The sequence below is a fragment of the Aythya marila genome (genome assembly GCF_965140915.1).
Source record: "Aythya marila genome assembly, chromosome: 4".
In the NCBI taxonomy this organism is placed as follows: Eukaryota; Metazoa; Chordata; class Aves; order Anseriformes; family Anatidae; genus Aythya; species Aythya marila.
The window spans coordinates 16,765,583-16,780,385 of NC_139045.1; the positions used below are offsets into that span (position 1 = coordinate 16,765,583).

Sequence of the window (14,803 nt, forward strand, 5' to 3'; positions counted from 1 at the left end):
TTAACTATGATATAGATGATAAAGTACTTAAAAAATAGTAGCATGAAATACCTCTATTAAAATGGCAATAGGATGAAAATATCAGGAGTTAATGCAAAGGTGTTTAAAATTTCACTATTGAACAAATTTTTAAAAATATCATGTGCACTGATACTATTAATGCTGCTGGGTACCAAACACTAACAATAAAACATTAATACAGATTGTGAAGGTGTAAACACAGATGTAATATGTGGAGTTGTGAAAGGTTTGGGAATTCCAAAACAAAAGGGGGAAAGAAGCCTAAACTCTATGAAAATGGTGGAGTAAATGAGGTAAGATTGACATCAATGAGACAAATATGTGGAAAACCAGCTAGCAGAGTAATCGAGAAATCATTAAAGCGTAATATAACATAACCACAAAATTTATTACAACAAAGAGCTGATATTTCCTTCTAATAAATTTATCCTATATAAATTCAATCAATATGAAATATATTTAGGCTCTCTTACAGCTACATATTAAGCAGCAGGTCCAAAGGAAACCCTACCCTCCCACAAAAACATTGAAATTTAGGTAGGGCAACCCCCTCCCACCCCGTGTTAAGGGCCCAACAGTGCATACACTGGGGCTCTAGTCTGAGCTGCTTTCCTCACCTTCTCACTACAGAGGGCATAGCAGGTAAATTTGGGCTTTGATTTCCAATGTCAACAGCAAAACGTTACACCTTGCTGCAGGGCAATTGGGTAGATCTAGCTCTTGGTTACATATAACGCTAAAAATAATCATGCAAAACCAGTATATCTCATAGTAGCTGATCCACTATTTCAAAACTAGCTATCAGACCATAACTAACAGAATGTACAGGCTAGAACAAGTATGACTTCTGGTTTTCATGTTCATCTGCTGAAGAATGAGCAAACAGTAGTCTGAATTTATTCTGTGATGAGCACAACTTCTTTCAGCTACATTTACAGATGGGCTATTCCAGCAACATCAAAAATAATATTAATAATGAAAAAAAAAAAAAAAAAGCAGGTGTTGTAATTTAACTGTGTATATTATCAGACTTAACAGTAAAGAATTCCTATGAGTAATGCAGCAAGGACAAGAATTATCATATTTCTGTACAAGAATTATTCCCTTTATTTCCAATGCTTCTCAAATCTAGAATCTAAAATTCTCAATCTAAACTAAGAGTAAAGAGTAAAGTGTAAGAGTGCATGCATTAGCACTCACGTTGACTCGCTTTTTCTGTTTGCTATATATAGAATTCCATCAAAAACACTGAACTACTGAAGTGGCACTCAGCAGCATAAATTTATCTGTTTTTATTCTGCCCATGATCAGGCTGTGCTCCCTTATTAAATTGAAATTCTCTTAGAATACAGATAGGTGACACAGCAAAACCATATGTTATAAACTCTATTGGATGTTAGGAAATAAAAGAGGCAGACACTTTTGGACTAGACTAAACAAACATTGAAATATACAAAACTATTTGCTCAGAAGCCTCCTTTAAGAGGAAAACTTTGAAGAAAACCTATCTATGAATACAAGGAAACTAATACATATCACAGCTGATGAAACTGAAAGGAAAGCTTAAAATTCACCTAATTGTACTACAATAGAACATTTAATCATTAGTTACTGAGGCAAGAGTAAAGTATAATTAAGAATACGATTACTAGAGATTTACTTCCATGCAAATTATACAACTTGTATTAATCACACCCATGAATAAGAGTGTTTGCATAATAAAAACATTTTTAAACTTAAATAATAACACAGGCTCCCTATGAAATTTAGTTATAAAAACACAAAGCTACAAGAACTTAATTAAAGCAGAAAATTTTGCTCTTTTTTGACCACAAAGGCCTCTCTTTTTCTTATTCCTTTTGCACCCCAATTCTTAGCCTAAGAATCTTGTAGTAACTTTTTTCACTCAAATGAGTTACATCTATGGCCAAGTTCACAAGTAGAAGCAAAGAGTAAATCATGCCATTAGTGGTTTTTAAATTTTCACAACAGAGATGATGAGAAATACTCACGTAATAAGTAGCAATTTCCAGCTCCCTAAGTAATTCAAAAACTGATATAAACTAATATGACAGGACGTAAACTAGGAACGTTCTTCAAACTTCAGCATACATGTTGCCACTATTTAAAGCTGATCATATGATTGTAATTGGGTGCTAAATTGCTTGCTGTTAAATCCTGTGTTTTGTATAAGAATAATATGACATTCAGAGTACAGCTGATATTTAAACAGGAAAGTCTGATGGAACACATTCCCCAGATAAATCAGAATTATAAGAATCAGTTCATATATATATTAATAATAAGTGTATAACTCCTGGTCTTCATTCAACTGTATGAGACTATGGTCCTTATTTTAGCAGAAAAATGGAGAATCATGCCTGTTCATCTAGTGAAAGCCTACAAACTTAGTGTTAAGGCCATCTTTTTTTTTTTTTTTTTTTCCTCCACATCTGTACACCACCATTTTTATTCTCAGAAAAGTCCTTTTTTTCTCTGATCATTAATTTCCTCACTAGAGCTCATCCAAGCAATTCCATCTAACTCCTATTCTGACTAATTTCCCATATCATAGTTAAATTCTATCTCCAACATTTAAATTGAACTCAGTAACTTGAACTTATATACCATTAGGCTTCAATACTTTGGGACCTTCATAGTGGTACACATCTGTTTCTGTAGCAAGATATGAAGCTATCACGTTCAAGGAACTGCTCACTGTTACAGTTTCTCCCAGAGTTCTACAAATGCCCCTAATATAGAGCATAAAGATTTTAAAAAGACTCGGTTCCAGATTTCATTCTACACTGACATAAACCTCACAATTAACAGCACTACTCTTGAGCACAGAAGAGCTTTCCCAGAAGACTAGCCTTCTTATGCAGGCTCCAGTACAGCAAAGAGCGTCAGATAGGCCATAGCTGCATTTACAGTACTATATATATATTTATAAATTAAAATGTAAAATTCTGTGTGAGTGGGAGTATTATAGGTTAAACTTTCCATATTTTTTTCAAAAGCATTCAAGCAGAAATCAAATTTGCTTTGCTTCTGAGTCTGCAATAAATTCCATTTAAGACATCAATGCAACAGCTGAAAATTATGAAGAAAACAAGTCCAACAACTCTCCACAACTTGGTAGAGTACAGATATATCTTTTCCCATTGATTGCTACCTCCAACCAAAGTAGAACACTTCCTATACTCAATATTTATTGCTTAACATATGAAAATATTCCTCATTTAAGGATTTACCACCCATGTCTTTCATCATGGCCTTTTATATGTTGCTTAGTGTTGCTAGCACCTTCTAGAAAAACAGACCATGTATGCAAGCCACCCTGTGATATCTGCGCATATGACTCATGCAGATGCTACTGAAAGATAAAATTCTTCCACTGGCTTGAAACTGAAATAGATGCCATTTGCTCTATCAATAATGAATTGAATATTTTATTAAGCCGAGCTGTTGTCAATAACAGCATATAGTCTTCCAGAACACATTTCTCAAGCAACACAGTTTTTAAGCCTGCTACTTGTTTCTGATGTGCATTACAGAGTCAAAATGAATCAGCTGCACAAAACCCAGTAACATTTCTCATAGTTTTTCTGTGGTTTTATTCCTGAATGTGTTGATCAGACAGTATGTTTCCTAATTCATGCTAACACCACACAAAAAGGAACTGTAAGTCATAGGACAGAGCAGATGTCAACTCTACATTTCCCTTGAAAAAGCCAGCCCATTTTTTCAGCAGAACACGAAAATCACAGAAACAATCACCAATATATCTGAAACAGCCAGCAGCTTCACAGAAGTTGTCTGGACAGATTACATGGATCTGAGGTGAGATCTCTGTTTACTCACATCTCTGCTCCTTCCTCTACCACCGGCATCACACTACATATGGGAACCATGCTGTTGCCAGTTTTCAGCTGCCACCTACCTCCCACCCTTCAGTTATCTGCCCGAACTTCAGCAATGCAATGAATACATGCAAGGAAAATATAAAACATTTAATAGTAAGCTCAGCTGCCTAAATCAGAGAAGTAAATCGAGTTTATATCACTTAAGACTACACCTACACATTTACCTGGTTTACAGAGATCTCATCTTGATATAGTAGATCAGGATGGGTCTAACTTAAACCAGGAAACAGCTTTTAAATTAAACATAGCTTCACTTCTATTGACATCACTCAATCCAGAGAAGTAAACTACACTGAAAAATTTAAGTCAAAAGGCGGAAACACCATTTTGACACACAACATTGCCACACTGTGGGATAATTCTCAGGCTACCAGTGACACCACATCAAAAACATAGACCCAAACTGTTACAAAAAGAAAAATTCTATATATAGCAAAAAACAAGCCTGAGTTGCATAAACAGCAACTTTCCTAAGACTCTTTCCATGGCCCTAAGCAGGCTGGTAGAGGTCCCCATGCTGGCAGCGTATGCAGGAAACTTTCTCTGTGCTAGTCCTTCCAGCTGTTTTTGTATGATCACTGTAGCTTCTAACCTTTATTACACAGAAGCCAAAATGCTTTGATCAATTTAAAACATAATACATAATAAATGTAACCCCTAAACTGAGTCTGAGTAGCTGAAGATGTTTTTTTTTTTATTTTTTTTTATTATTATTATTATTTATTTTATTTTATTTTTTACGGTAAGTACTATGACAAGAATTGCTTGGGACTGTTTATGCAAGGGTTCAGAAGACATTCAGTGGAACAATCATCAACCATTTCCATATACATTCTTACTTGCAGAAGCAGAGCTATCGATCTGTATCTGTAGATGAACAAATTACATTCCCTCAAATGCTTTTTTATCATCATAACCAACAAAGTACAACCATCCTGTTTGCTTGTTGAGATTTTGTTTATGTATATCAAGGCATTGGACATTATGAATTCAAGAGAAACAGAAATACAAACAATCATAATTCACGTCTAAGGGTTTTAATTGGTACTTTCAAAGTTGCAGACATGAATGGTATGAACTTTTATTTTAAAGACAAAAAAGGACAGTATTTAATATTTCATTATACACAATTTGACCCAAATCAAGCACCATCTCATTAATACTACAAAGTTTCTGGTGACATTAATTCTCTGTTTTATTCAGGTAGCATAATCTTTGCATCTTTTATTAAGCACACTTCAAAATTCTTACTAAGAAATCTCATGTGCAAGGACTTACTTTTTAAAGTTAGTTCTAATGTAAAAATTAAATGCTCTCCTACTTTTGAAACTGAAGTAGTTTCCAATCCAAAACAATATATGAAAATAAAATAATAAAAAAAAAAAAGATTAACTTTATAAAGTTTGCTATGAGCACAGAAATATTTCATTTATGAATTACTCAGAGGCATGTACCCAATCTATCATTTAAATAATTTGTAAAAGATAAAACCTATTATCTTTCCTGTATAGTTTTAGAAGTCCTTTCTTAATCAAATGCGACTCATACTTATGCTAAAAAAATGCATAAAAAAGCCCTATGCTAAAAAAAAAAATACAAAAAAAAACCACATAACATCAAACTGTACCATAACAAGTTATTAAAAAGCAATGACAGTTAAGGATGGCACCATCCAAAACCACAAAATCAGTTCTACTTTAATTTATATTTTTAAAAAATAATCAGTTAAAAATAGGTGCATTAACTGTTTAGAAAAGACAGTATGTGAAAATAAGTATTATTGTAGATTCCATTTTGTCTAGAATTAGAGACAGGGACTAAATTAAAGACAATCTTTTCTTTAATTCAGCAGGGATGAGAAAATACATACACTTTTTGGACTCAGTAGATAAAACGTTTACAGATCTCTAAGAAAGCACAGTTAATTTTTTCCTACTCTTATGTATATGTGCTATAAGTTGTAAAGAGAAAGTATTTGGTAGTGTAAACACCCTGCTATTCCTGTAAGTTAGAGATTTTAATACAAGCTAGTACAATAATGATACCTGGGCCTTAATATAAAAGGAGCATTAATATTTTGAGACTGAAGTTTTACAGATGTTTCTCATTTAAAATACATTAACATAAAAAGAGATTAGTTTCAAGACCAATTTACTTAGAATACTATTTTCAACTATCTGAAAGTACCACTTATGTCAGAAAATAGTGATTCACATCACAGCTGTCACAAACAGATTCATTTTCTTTTGTGGATGACCTAGATGTGGAAAATGATTATTGGATCCTAACCATTTCAAAACATTGATGATATTGCCAGTTTCGAATTTCAAAAAATAGCTAACAAAATCACAAAAATAAGACTTGTCTTAAAAATAAACGTTGTTCTATAAGCCTAACCTAGACTACGTGTTTTATGTTTTTCAAGTGTTAAAGATTTCTAAAGCCATGCAGTTCAAAGGTTGGTTGGTTGGTTGAAGATGAAATTGTTATTTTCTGCAACTGTGTTATAAAAGAAAACAAAACAATATCTTAAGGACTGACAAGTTGCAAGACAAAAAGGAAATTCAACATTTCCACTATAATTGTTTTCTTAGCTGATTACCGTATTTTTTATTTCATCATTTACCTACTTACTAATTCTACAACACTGTATGACAAATGAGGATTACGGTTTGAGTACTGTGTTAATTCCATGCAAAAACAGACCTACAATTTAAAGTAAACTTTCTTATTAAAATTCCATTGTTATAAACACTTCAACATGGACCACTCTAAATTGCCCTGTACCATTAAACAAATCACAGACAACTCTCTGTACAACAATGATACTTCTGCAAAATCCGTATCCAGAAACCTATGGATTCTGTGGGAAGCCAGCCAGAGATCTGCAGCCTTATTGTCCTTGCAAAAGCCGGGATTTGCCTTCCTATGTCCTCTTATTTAATAAAAGTGGTAGAAATCCATTTTTGGGTTTTCACAAGGAAATCCATTACTATTATAATGGAAATATCCTCCATGCACTCAGCTACAATTTTGATCCAAAAGTTCACATAAAACTGAACAGATAAATAAAAAGAAAATCTTTAATCTTATGCATAAAGCTTTTTCTGCTTCCTTGCTGATTTTTTAGATGGGTCCTTTAGACAGATACAGTACAAGATTGATATAATGAGTGCATTGTTTCTTCAACATCTTTTCCAGACTTTGAGTTTGTATTTTTCCTTCTCTTCACCTCCAATTTGAGAACAGTAATACTTCTCTAAAAAGCCCAGACATCATGTTCAAATGAAGTGGATAATATTTTTAATTCAAAATTCTGAAATTTATTTCTAACTCTGTAAATATATAAGATTCTTTATTTGCTATAAAATAAAAAACAGAAAAAGCAAAAGCAGAGTGTTGGATATCTTATTCTTTATACTATTTTGCTCTTGCAAAATAGTTCCTACTCTTATGCTCTTACTGTTCAGTATATTTCTTAATATTTCTATTATCATTACCATCTAATTTGTAGAAATATCTTTTCTTTAAAGAAAAATCTATTCCAGATTTTTTAAAGATAAGCTATATGGTTAGAAGAGGCTCGTTTTGGTGGCAGTTACCAAAAGGTTTGGTTATGAAATTTTGCTCTCAGTTTTTAAGAACCTTTTTGCAACAATCTAATTACAAAGTGATGGCTAAATAAAACATATCCTTTGTGTAAGAAAACCTATAAAATCCACTCATGAAGAAAAAAATCTAAATCAAGAAAAAGTATAAAGAATGTATATTTCAGAGATATCAGCATTAAAAAAAAATAAAAATCATTGCCAGTGTAGTTAATGTTTTACATTTAGCAACAGTAATGGTTAGGTATCATCAACTCCTGCTGGCTTCATTTAAGCTACAAAATCTATTGTTTTTTTTTTGGAATGGAGAGCCTATGAGAAGGTGCCATATCAGCACTAATGAGCAAGAAGGTATTAAGGTACAGTTATATTAATAGGCTTGAGGACACAAAATGTTTTTCCACTCTTTTTTCTTTTAGAAAGTGCTTTTATGCAATCATTCCATTGCTATTAATAGCTTCAGCATCACTCATGCAAAGACTTGCACAGTTGGAGAGCTGGGTCCTTATTCTGACAGGCCTTTAGCAGTAGAGAAAACTGTGTGTGTTGCATTAGACCACCAAACTATTTCAATAAAACAGCATTCAAAGCACACAAAAAAAACATTGGCTTTCTTCAAATATACCTGCCATTTGAAAACCTCACTCTTTCTTTTACTGAGTTGAGTATTAATATAAGTTAACTGCTTAAATACTCTTTAGAAACTTTAGATTGAAGCACTGAAGCTATTACTTTTATTAACATTAAGATATCTTCCAGCAAATAGACTGCATTAAAATGTATGCAAATAAATAAAACTACACGTGAACACTTTTTCCAGTTATATTTGAAGTTAATTGGACTTGGAAAAGGGAGCTCTAAAATTTTTCAATTTTTCCATCAAGAAAATATGTCCTACCTTAATGAAACACCAAAAAAATCTTCTCAAACTGTTAGTTAAGATCTAAATGCTATTTAAAGAATGAAACCAGCTTTCATCCAGATGAAAGATACCGTTTTATAGTGACCCTGTACCTGTTTCCATTAGATAAAACAGTAAAAATAGTAAAAATACATGACAACATAAAGCAATGCAAACCATGTGTGTTTTTTTTTATGCTGACTTTCCATGAATGGCATCTAAATATAGATGAAATCATGTATATAGTGGCCTGCCAATCTGAACTTTACCAAGTAATTATTTCAGTTTTTGATTTCATACGAGGTTTCCATAAGCAATCTAGTATTTCATGTAACTTAAATGACAGAGAAAATTTAGAGCATTTACTTTCAAAAACTGACTTGCAATATACCTTCAAAATTTATTCAGCAAAACACACTGCATTGAGTGAAAATTTGGAGAGGGGTGAAAGACGAGAAATATGGCTATGAAATCAGTTACATGAAAAGCTGAATTCATATGTGCTTATAAATTTTCATTTTATGAAATTTAGCAAAAAAAAAAAAATAAAAATGTGCGTTTTATGTCATCATATTACTATTATGTCAAAACAGTAGTAGGGGGCAAGGGAGAACCTTCCCCCACCCCAAGAATATCATGACCTCTCATTGTCTGTCTGTTATTTGTTATCTCTGTGAACTATGTTGGTCATAACTATAAAACTTACAGTTTATTCCATTCTCACAGTAAATGACTAAAACCTTAACATACATGTTAAATGCTTCCACTTAGTACGGATCCAGAGTATTGCACTGAATGATGCTCGAGGCACATCTCCCTGTCATGTCCTCATCACTTTTATGAAGTGATATATGTTGCTTGTAAGTAAAGACTTAAAATCTTCATTAATCTAGTTTCAGTTTCCACCTTTGATATTCCAAAATACATGCACTTCCAAAAAGTACATTTTAATTCCTATCTTCTACATCTAGCATCTTCTCCCCTTCCTCAATTTCTATTCTATAATTTTTCTCTTTCAGAAGAAATACATTTATCAAACTCAGCATTTTTTAGCCACCTGAAGGGCACTCATAGTGGAACAAGAGTTTAGGTCGTTGTTCTGCCAAGCCAATAGGGATGGAAATAGGATGAAGAGGTGCTATATTTTACTTCCCACAAATTCGTGACTAGCACTGGCAAAGCAATTGTACTGGATGGCTGAATGCAATCATTTCAGCATTGCAAAAACTAGTGTTATAACCAAAAGGGTTCTATCTTGGAGCAGAGGAGGAAAAAAAAAAAAAAAAAAAAAAAAAAAAAAAAAAAAAACAGACTACAGACACATTCCCACAGAATTTCTTCACCTATCCCCAATTCCATACCTGTTGTACTCCGTTATTACTGTCTTCTTACCCACTTTAGCATCTTTTCTTCTCCATTGGGTCATCCCTAATTTTCCATCTAGCCATTAAGACAATTACTAGATTTTCAAAGCAGGAAACAGCTTTCACTTCCACAAACCTCTCTGACTTAGATATGTTCCTAACCATCTATTGCTTCTTTGTGCTCTTTAAAAGGCCAAACTATTGCTAGTCTAAACTTAGCGGCAGAAAATTGATGTCGTTTATTCTTTTGACTACAACTGACTGAAAGTACACTTAAAGCAGAGTAAAACAAACTCTGAAGACAAAATCACATTCTGAAGACCTTGCAAACTGACAATAAGAAAGACACAATGTACTGGGACACAATGACACAATTACTTATTATTTCACATATCTGAGAATCATGAAATAAATGAACTCTTTGAAGTGATTTGGATATAATACTAAGACTGGCATGAATCATAAGAGAATTTTGTATGCAAGACAAATAATAATTAAATAAAACAAACTGAATTTGAGGCATCCCACTGGTATTACTGGAATATGAAGGTGGAAGACAATAATCCTAAAGACAAGATCAAGTACCAATATTTAAATGATTCTGAATAGTGTTTGACCAACACTTATGCTCAACATTTTTAGAAGCTTTAAACTTCACAGGTTTTGAACTTGATGATTAATCTATATATAAAAAAAAGGTAAAATGTTACTTGTATTTTTCCTTCTTGGTGTTTTGTTCTGAAATGAGGGACAGCTGCAAAACTGAAATGTACTTCAAACACCAGAAAGCATCATTATCTGAACTGTCACTGTTTAACGTATATTTCCATTTATTAGTCTCAGAATTTTAATTCCACAAAATGTTTTATGTACCCTGAGAAATACTGATGAAACTTCTCAGCAAGAAGCTTGAAGTTGTAAACAAAAAAATACAGAGGAATTTGTTTTATGTAGTTTGCATATATTTATATGTATAGTTTATACAGGTAACATGTCTATGTCTATTATCATATTGTATGTCTATAATATGGATGGATACATGCATGTGTGTATGTATATGATAGAGATACTTTGCAGAAGTCTTCTTCATTACACTTAAACCACCACTGATAAAAACAGTCTGGTTTGTTACCCAAAAGATTTATCCACAAATAGCAAGCACAGTTGTGGCCATGAGATTATCAGAAAACATAAGCATTAGCAGTTAAATACGCTTCCTACAGATGAATGTTCACACCAAGACTGTTTCACCTACACCACATTTCAATGATGTCCTTGAACTTATGTCCATGCATAACTTTGCTGGATTAATATTTTTGAAAGCTCTGACTCAGTAATGTGGAAAACAAAATCCCTTATTTTACTTTAAGCAATCCATTAAAAATCACTGCCCATTTTTTGTTGTTGTTGTTGTTTTAAAAAAAAAAAAAAAGTCAGAATCATAAATGAACATCTTGCCAAAGAGGCAAATATCAACTCATGTCCAGATGTTTGGGCAGAAGACTGGAAGATTGAACCGGACCACAGGTTTAGACCCAAACTTCAAATATAACTTAGCCCTTCCCTAATGCACTGTCTGTTTTGAAAAGGTCTTTTCAGTTTGAATCTACTCCACGAGACTTTGTTCAAACTTGTTACTAACATTACTTAGTTCTCTGCTCCAGAGCTGAGCATGGAATCACAAAAGCAGTCTATGCCATTTCATAAAGCATATCTAATGAATTCTTTAACTGCAGAGTCAACATTAACATGAAGAGCCTTGAACCATAGTAATGTTGCTTAAAAGTAACTGTAAGTAGCATAGATTTTAGCTCAGAAAAGATCTACTTTATCCTGCAGGAGGAATCTTAAAGGTACTTTGCCCTACACAATTACAGAAACAATATAAAAGAAGATGACACCACATATGGGTTCTAAGAAAATATAACGAACAAGTAAGCACTAGAATTTTCACTAGAATGCAAGCAAACAGATTAACAAATCACTGAAACACATTTTTGAAAGAAACAGTAAGGAAAAATTAGGGGGAAAAAAAGGCATGTAAAGGACTTTCATTTTACTGATTTCCTGTCTTCAATCTAATCTCTGTATAGAGAACTGAAATCCTAGCAGAGGAGATTTTGTCCTCTGAAAAAAAAAAAAAAAAAAGAAAAAAGAAAATGTTATGGATATCCGTTTCTTCAAGTGTACTCTGTTAGTAGCCAATAGTCTCAGATGGCATATGTTGACTTCGTCATCATAACATGACTGTACTGGACTACAGATAAATCTAAAACAGCTGCTAGCATTCTCACTGTGACACCAAATAGCTCGGAACATACCAAACTGCATAACTGTTCTGCCCTTTGGTAAGCTTGTATTTAGTGCTAGCATAACTAGGTTTCTCTTTATGAATTCAATGACTTGGAAGAAAGGACAATTCTGCACACATTGTAGCAATGTGCTGTAACCAGCCTTCCTCCTTACTTTATCTTTAAATATACAATTAAAGGAAATTAATTTCATTGATCTTTTTTTTTTTTTTTTTTCTTTTTTTCCCCAATTCCATCCTTTCCACCCAGAGATGGGCTACTTTTCATCAATGCGTTATTCTGTAGAGAAAAGAGGACATTATTTTTGTATTGTATCATTGTTATATATAAAAAAAAAAGTCCAATTTACATTCCATCTAAATGAAATGTGCCTTTTACTCAATACAAAGTATTATTACATTGATATTCACACCAAATAAAAATGATGCATTTTTATTTATATACATGATAAAGTAGTCTGCATGCCATCTGCTAGATTATCAGTTGGCAAAAAGGTGTCTTCATAAAATACCAGATCTATGGAGTTTTATATGTTTCCTCAGAGATCAACCATCTTTGAAATCACACATGTAGATTCCTTTTGTTCTTGTTAGTGTTGGTAAAGAGAGGTAATCACATTGACAATTCCATCCACAAGTGAAGGCAGAACTAATTGTCACTTGATATTATGCCACAGTCAAGACTTTCAAAAATTTCAAGAATTTTTGATAACTGTTAGATTACTGCAGATACTTGACCAGGACACAGGTACCCATTTATTTATTCCTCATTACTGGAAAAAAAAAAAAAACGTTTTGCATATCTTAACAACACTAACTACATTAAAATTTGAATTAGATTTTGGCTTCTTTCCTGCCTAATTCATTAGACTTTTGGGTTCAGCAGGATGTGAAAGATTATAACAGTATGTGGTAACACCCGGAATATTCAACTCCATTATGTTCGCAAATAATGAATGCTCCCTGGTAAGCATACAGACACAGATCAGTTTCTCAGCAGCATAGAGACAGGTGGCAAGTAAGGACAAATGGCTCCACAAAAAAAAAAAAAAAAAAAAAAAAAAAAAAAAAAAAGCATTTTATTGATTTTCTATGTCACACGTACATGGAACTACCAATCTTTAATTAATATAGAAAAGATTAATGTCACTAATACTGTGGCTGCAGCATTCTCTGTGCTAAATGATAAATTTTGAGGTGTCTTTTCACTGATTCGTATATCAAGAAGAGTGCAACACAGAAGGAAATTACAGAGAAATTCCTTCTGGTATCCCTGGTCCTGGTGGAAGTTCAGTTGCAGCAGGAGGAAAAGAAAAAACCTGAAAATGTGTTTATGCGTTCTGATGAAAAGATAACCCTGTATTCCCTATTGAATTTTGTGGAATTTTGTAGGACTACAGTAGCCTTCTAATTAGATCTTCCCATTCCTAAAGCAATCTCAGAGGAAAGCCTGAAAAATACTGATTGCATTGTAAGTTTGATACATATTCAGGCTGTCATTATTGAGGTTATAACCACACTTCACACTCCTGCCTTTTGATTAGTGACTTCCAAAATAGATCAGGTTAAATTCTACATCACATCTGACTCACTGTTTTAATCTACAATATACACCTTCCACTAACTGTCTCTTCTTAACCTAATAAACTTTTCAAATGGGTATTATAATTAGAAGATAATTAAATAGCAAAGATGGGAACTTCAAACACACACAAAAAAAGGTCATGGTATTAATAAAAAAAAAATCTCAGACTGGGAATACCACCCAGTTATGGCAAAATGAATACTAACTGATAAACTACACATTACTACTTTCAAACCCTCAATCTGAGAAGTGGCAATGTACATGATTCACACCTTAAATAACAAGGATGCATATAAAAGCCTGCTTTGCACTTCCAGTTTGCAATGTACTGCATGTGACAGCACCCAGTATGCCTCTTTAGAAGTATGATCAGCTGTTTCATTACTGCTTTCATTTGGTTTACTCTTAATAAGATGTTGTCTCATTTTTGCTTTTAAATAAAGACAGTAATTTCTCCCTCTGTATCCCCGATTACTCATAAATTTAGTGCTCATATGCTGAACACTGGAAACAAGCTTCTCAAACAAGCCAGACCTGTAAGTGAAAATGAACAAGTGAGGTTTATTTTCATACGAAAACGAACATCTATAAAGTGAGGTTTATGGAGCAACTTCATCTCATCCATGTATGTAGAACTGCATATGGCTGGGACTGAATGTTCTTTGCCTTTCTCAATGGATCCTTACTCAGTTTAGGTTTTTCTGCTGTTTCTTTGTTTTTCAACTTAGCTTTAGGGAAAAATAGGTGGTTTATATAAAATATTTAGGTACACATTTGGTTTTGAACAATTTAAATTTCTTTTAAGAATTCCAAGTATTTCCTGAACATTGTTACCAAGTCTTTGTCACAGCACCTAAATCTTAGTCAGAGTACAAGAGCTGACTGAAGAAGGAGGAGGATGAACAAGATAAATACAGACTTTTATAATCCGAGTATTTAAAGAAATAGATTCATACTATTGAGGGTGAAATTTTCAGGGCTTACAGTTTCACTGCACAAATGTATATCATGAAAAGGACTTAAGACACAACCTTGTGGAAATGAGCTCCTAAACAAGCATTTATATGCTTTTATTTAAACATCATAT

General features: G+C 33.1%; 1 protein-coding gene across 3 annotated transcripts in view; it reads right to left on the reverse strand.

Annotated features, from left to right (window-relative positions):
* The window catches only part of SGCZ (sarcoglycan zeta), a gene marked incomplete at both ends in the record, with an annotated part of 444,952 nt that overhangs the window by 244,271 nt on the left and 185,878 nt on the right, over positions 1–14,803 (reverse strand). The window lies entirely within an intron of this gene.